The following is a 7,118-nucleotide window of genomic DNA, read 5'->3' on the forward strand; positions in this document are numbered from 1 at the left end:
AAGATTAAAGGCAGGACCAAGTCATTTGATATGTCAAACCTCATTAAGTTCTTCTGCTAATGATATTAGCCTCCTCTGTATCAAAGCTGGAGCAGCTGGTTTGAGTGCAGTGTCACCAAGTGTGAGATTAGATGTGCCGTACTGGTAAAAATGATGGCCAAAAATCAAATCCAGTCTGAGAATGTGGCCAAACTTCACAGCCAAATTTTAAGCTCATCAGAAAAAAGGGATCCGATTTAAATTCTTTGTCACAAGGCTGTTGCAAGGATGAAAAAGCAGATGGAATTCGGCAGCTAGAGGAGACTTGCCTGTGTTGTTTTTTTCCTTGTTAGAGTCATAAGCTGGAGTAAAATGGGGAAAGGACGATGCCTTTGTAATCAAACGGAAAATATTGTGCAAATGCCTGTATTGAATTTCTAATAGCCCCTTTAGTAGTGAGAAACAATTGTTCACATGTAAATGGACTGGGGAACTCGCTGCCACAGCACCTTGAGACTGGACTTTAGCAGGATTACTAAAGCAGATTTGATATTTAGACAGAAAATAAGATTAACCAAAGTTTGAATGGAATATTTAAAAGCATGCAGACTACTGAAGGACCCTCTACCTGCCTTACTGTGTTAGAAATTGGCTGAAATGAAGATTTAGCCAGTTGTTAAATACCAAAGGATGGAAAGTCACAACACTGGGAACCTGTTATGTTGAAAGTGCTTCCAGCAGTATTTCTTATGTCTTCTCAGTAATAGCTGGTATTGGCCCCTAACGGAATCAGGGAAAGGGATTAATTTTTGATTACTGGCCTGAGCATGGGAGCACCCATGCCTGTTAGGATACTCCTTGCTACGAGGCATAATTTCTCCTGGAAGCAGCATAAATTGCTGGCACAGAATGGTAGTGCAAACTTTTCTGTGCAACACCAGCTGAACTGCGAGTTTTTAACCAAGTCCTAAACCTAATCGAGCTCTGCATGATTTCCAGCTGCAGTTTGGATATTTAGTGCATCCCCTCATGTGCTGTTATGAATCTTTTATTACCTGCTCTAGTCCGAGTTGACCTCTAATGATACAGCAGAATTATTTTATTAATGCATGTCCCCACAGCAGAGGACCGCCGTGTTGCCGTTGCCTGAAGCGCCGGGTGTCCCTGGAAATGTGTCCAGCGACACGGGGAGCTTCCCTGCCTGAAACGCAGCGTATGGGTATCTGAGGCCTGAAGTGAAATATGCAGATGTGACGTGACGCAGCAGCCGAGGCCTGACCTCAAACCGAAGCGGCCGATGGTGGCAGGGCAGCAGGGAGCAGGCAGCGGCCGCAGCCACTGGGGGCTGAGCGGCATCGGGGAAGGTCCCGCTGTGCAGAGAGCGGCTCGGTGCCACGGTGCGTCTCTGCACCGCGGAGACGCTGCCTGCTCCATGTGCTGCCCTGCTCCCCTGGCACGCTGCGTACACCCTCCTGACCTCTTCTGCCGGCAGCTGAAGGAGGTTTTGCCAAGCAGCAGGCAAAAGGTGCGGGAGGCGAGAGCAGGAGGAGTGCTAGCTTGCCCCTGCTTACCTCAGCTGAGCTGAGACAGGGGTAGAAATAGCCAAGAAACGGCGAACTCTCCCAGAGGCAGAGCTCGTCTGTCCACTTTATTGCTGCTTTGCCCACAGTAGTTTAACCTCCGGTAAAGTCAATTGGTTGGCGAGGATTTGAATGTTGGTCTGGGCTCGCACCTTTAGTGCCTCCAGCAGTGTCATTTCCAGCAGAATGATTGGAAAACTGTATTGAGATAAATGACAAAATCAAAAGGCTTCTGCATGGGTGCAGGCAGGGGGACAAATCCTGACTCTGTTCAGCGGAGCGGCAAAACCGCAGACATTCCTAGCAGTGTTCTGCCACTGCCTGAGCTTCAGCACAGCTCAAGGGCAGGGGACAGGGAGGCTGCTGAAAAAAAAATGTCACCCCTTGCTCTGAAACCTCCATCACAGTACAGTTTGCAAGAGGTTTTCTCTGAGCGGGATGGATGGCAGAACAGAAAAATGCTGGCAGCTACAAGTGCCTTGTCTAGACCAGAGCTTCCATCATAGTGCTCTTCCCAGAGCGGACACGGCTAGCAGCGCTGGGGAGTTTTAATGGAAAAGGCCGGTGGAGGCACACAGTCCTCTCAAAAGCCCTCCAGCCCCCGAGTAAGGTAATCCGGGCGGCCAGCTGGGAGTATGGTGTTGCACTGATGCGCACCACATAAAGAGATACGCGAGTCTGACATCCTACTCCTGCCTCCGTTTCCGTATGGCTTGATAATGACTTTTTCTCCTTAGAGGGTAAGGAGATCTTTCCCAATCATGTTTCAGGGCTGAGAGCTTCTCTGGGCAGGACATCTTGGTCTGAAATCTTGAAATTGTGAATGTATGAAATCCAGGAGAGAGACTACCTCATCAGCAGGGTTTTTCATTGGACTGGGATTGTTTCCCGCTGGCAGGGCGTGGAACCCCATTACTCATTCCTCGGGTCTTGGGCAGAAAATGAACCATTTCAGGTCTCCTGGGAGAAGCATTTTTGTAATTCCCATGCAGTTCCCCAGGGAATGTGGGCAAAGGAGTTCCATGAGGTGCGCCCTTGGTGAGAAGGCAAAGTCAGCTATTTGCTATACAAAGGCTTATTCTCAAGTATCGGACTTGTTGATTCAGAGATGCACATAAATTACAGCCTGGATTTCTGCTCGCAGGATGAAAAATGTTTTGTTCTAATAATAAATACTGAATCTCTGCTGTTTCCATTTACATAACACACATGACACAATGTGTAAATCCTTGACAATATTTTTTCAGAATTTAGCAGCTTGTTTTTCTGCAAACATAAACATTTATTTTTGGTGTTAATAATTAATAATATGCCACATGCCCATAATAAATGCAGAATCTAATCTTGTATAGACATAAATGTGTCTGCCAAAGTGGTCTTTCTGTGCTGTAAATGACTTTCACAAAGTGGTAGCACACATTCTATTTTCAATCACTGGTGATTTGTTTTGTGAACAGATATGTCATTAAACTAAATTTTTCCTTTGAAAATAACAAATACTTCACACATTTTTTTTCTCAGAAGAAAAACAGTTGGTAATTACAAAAAAAGGGGAAGTGGCTAATATAAAAATCTTTGCAGCTGTATCCGAAGCAAAAGATAGACAGGAATGTGGAAAATCCCAGCAAGAGAGGGAAGGGAACATGAGATATGAGAGCATCAGGCCTCGTCTCTGCAGTGGAAAGAAGGAAATGACCTCCTTGGGGGTCAAACTGGCTCCTGTGGTTGGGCAGGGAATGACTCCGCATGGTGCAGAACAAGATACCGGAGTGGTGCAGGGTAGGTACACTCTTCTCTCACCTATTGATTCCTCCCTTCAGAGCCCGGTATTTTTAGGTTTCATCATTTCCTAGAAACCAGCAGTAGCTGAGAAACCTCCTGACAAAGCCTTTGGGTTGTGTTGCTCTTAATGGCTGTCCCAGCTGGTGGCCGGCAGCGCGGCTGCTCTCAGTCATGGCGTGACTGCTCGTCCTCACTGCCTTCGGCACCAGCCACCGGGCTGAGAGCTGTAGCTGTGCTCATCAACCCCACGGAACAAACGGGATCATATTTTAACGCTGATTTCTGGTACAAGGTGGAATGTAGTTTGTCTCATCCTCAGTGAAACCACATGTAACTGTGGGTCGCTAAACTGAACTGGAAAGAGCTGTCTTTCCAGAGGAGCCTGGGCTGGCTTTTGGGGAAAGTAACAAAACATGAGATGTTTTATGAGTCTGTTTTGTAAAGACTTCATAGTTTCTATATTTGTTCTGCTTTTATTTATACTATTCCAACCAACTGATGAAAAATTTAGATAACTCTCATCTTTGCTGATGGTTTAACTATTCAGTTCATTGGCTGTGGTTAGCAGTGTGGGTGACCTGAGGGTCCTCAGAAATTGGTCAAACCTTGCAGAAAAGGTAAACCTTAATATTCTGGCATGAAATATGAGAGGAGCTGAAAGAGATTTATCTGAAGCATTTTCCTGCTATCATTATGCATTCTGTAGAAACAAAGATCATAAAGGTCCAATTGCTACTTGTGGGCCAGCACTTATTAATCAAATGAAAATAGGGTGCCATAATAAGGATGGGTTCAGAGTAACTGGGCTGGGCTCAGTCAGCCATTTCTATAGTGACGAACTCCCTGAATGGTATTGACCAAGGTGCTTTGGAGGAAAATTTTCAAAAGTCCCCATTTTCTGAATTCCTCTCTGCTCAGTTCACCTTCTGCTTGGGTGCCCTTTCTGCTGGAAACCCACAGGCTCGTAGAGCTTCACAGAGGCTCATGTCTCTGTAACTGAGCCGAGTCCTGGGGGAGCCTGCTCACCCACATGGGTAACAGTAGGGTACAGCTGTCAATACAATTGATCAAAAATGTGCATAGCAAAGGGCTTTTTTTTTTGCATTTGCAAAAAGGCTTTTAAGAATGAAATGTTCTACAGAAATGGCCAGCACCAATGCAAGCTTCAGCCATTTTTCAAACATAACAGTAAGCATAATGTATTATAAAAAGGAATAGATTATTTGTCCAAAAACATTGAACCTGTTTTTGAAATGGAGGTTCCATCTTTTAATTCTATATTTTGAAAATATTTCATGTGCTTGTCTTTTTTTAGCAGATAGACTTGTCAACTCTTGGAGTCAGGGACTGCTTCTTACGTTTGTGTATAGAACCTAATGCTGCTCTCATCTGAGTTATGCATCTAAGGTTGGACTTGCTATATATAATACCTACAGTAATTAACAGTAATTAATCATCTGTCGCCAGACATCTTCTAGCTGTTAATACTATACTAAACATCTTTCCTTGTCAAAAATAGCTCTTTAAAGACATGCAGCTCTCATAGTATATATGTGGTAGCTAGCTGGGACAACCAGCCACCCTGAATTCGGTTCCTAAATGGGGCTTAATGTTGGGGTACAAGGATGATTACATTTGCTGTGCTAAAGAACCAGCTGTATTCTGTTCCCTCAGCAGGGCAAAAGGCATGCATTGAGAACTACCAGTTATTTACCCAATCCCACATGCGTTCCTACACAAATACGGACATTACTCAGTACCAATTTTAATCAGCCCAATATTTTAATATTGAATAGAAACACTCCAGGGATTATTTTCATTGTTCTATTGCTGATGAATTTCTTTCATGGGGGAAAAGCATAATTTAACATTCAGAAGTGAATTACAGTAGTGTTCTGACATGGGATAAAAACACAAGAACAATGGGCAGAAGATAGTTTTTGAAATTATCTTATCCTTCCCAATGAAAAGGAGAAATAAGTGAATAAAAGCATTTAATACTTGAAAACCTGGATTATGAAGAGGCATTTTTGGGTGTTCATTTGATAGGGGTGTGGAACTCCCGGAGAGGGAAGCAGGGAAAACTCAGTCGGTTTTCATATGGCTGAGCCACACTTTGTCAGGTAACCATTAGTTTTGATTTGTGGTATACCATTACAAACCAGTGAAGGGCAGCACTAACCAACTGTTTTAGGTAACTAGAAAGATCACTAATTATGTTTTCAAGTTTAAAATGATGTAAACGTTAATTGTTTGACTGGATTTGCTATGAAATTGGTTGCATTGCTGTATTACTGCAAAACAGTAACTTCAAGAGCATTCCGTCATCGTCAGCGGAATTCTGCAGCTACAAATTAACAGCTTACTTGTAATGGATTTTAGGAAAGGACATTTCATTTATTGAAAAGCTGAATCTCTTGCTAAGAGTATGGTCAGCTCAATTACTTTATTAGGTTATAGGGTAGGATCACCAAAACAGATTTTTAGCGGATTGAATTACGATTCATATCAGAAATACGTAAACAATAATATAGATATTTTTGCAGTTTAAAACACTGGAGGTATGCTTTTCTACAGATATTGGTAGATGAGATTAGTTCATTTATTTCCAAAGTTTCCTTCAGCTTCTTTAACAGGGAATAATGATTTGTATGTCTGATAAACTCATATTTATATTCAATATAACAGGATATTCGAAAGAACTTTCATTGGCAATTTTATTTTTTAACTCATGTCTGAAAATTTAGCTGTAAACTTGTACAGACTCTTTCAACATACTATCTTTCTTACTATGGTGTTTGGGAGGGAATAAATTAAAAGGTGCTCTACTACTTAGTCTCACTTTAAATGTCCTATGCCTCTGTGCACATTTAAGAATTACTTTAATAATTTTTTTTTCCCCAAAAAAAGTAATATCTTGACTTTTCATAGGAAACTATAGTATAGTTTAAGTTAATGCAAACAATAGTCATCTATTTACTTGTAAAAACAAAGCTATAAATCGTTCTGAATTTGAAGGATTTGTCATGGCTGTGAAAAACAGATGAATCAGTCCTGTTAGATGATTAACCAAATATCCTGTAAATAAAGATCTTCATTGTGGTTTTATGGCAGAGAAAGGTCTCTCCATGTATATCCAAATAGCTCCCGACAATACTAATTTTGCAGCATTGTTCCTTTTCAAAGAGAAAATAATTACTCTAATACTAGGAGTATGAGAGCGCTAAAGTCTTGACTCAGCTCATAAATGCAAGGGTGCGCGCATTCGGCCTTACTGTCTCCTCCACATTCCCGCCGCCTGCCGTAGCCTCTGGCCGCCCAGCTGGCCTGCCGCGGGGTCCCCAGGGCTGAAGAGAGATGGAGAAACCTGTCTGAGGTCTCCAGGAGCGCTTCTGAGTAGAGTGACTCCCACTGACCCTTTGGGCAGTGTGCTGCCGATCAGCTTTTTAGACACATGATAAAGATTAGCGTAAAGCCCAGCAGTCAGGCAAGCCCTGGTCTATTAATCCAAAAGTGACTACTTCAACCTCAGAAGTTTTGGTGTGTTATATATCTATGAGTAATCGTTGCGCGTGCCTCCACTGTGAGCAAAAAGCAAGTTTGTGAGGAAAATTTTAAACAGTTGCTGGAGTTAACAGGACTTCTTGCTTTATCTGGAATTATTTTTGTTGTTGTTTTATCTGAATATTTGAAGTGCTAATGTGAATTCAGATCGTGCTGCTCGCTGTGTACTTGCAATGTTTTGCATAGAATCATAGAATGTGTTGGGTTGGAAGG

This window comes from Larus michahellis, chromosome 8 (genome assembly GCF_964199755.1).
Source record: "Larus michahellis chromosome 8, bLarMic1.1, whole genome shotgun sequence".
NCBI classification, from domain to species: domain Eukaryota; kingdom Metazoa; phylum Chordata; class Aves; order Charadriiformes; family Laridae; genus Larus; species Larus michahellis.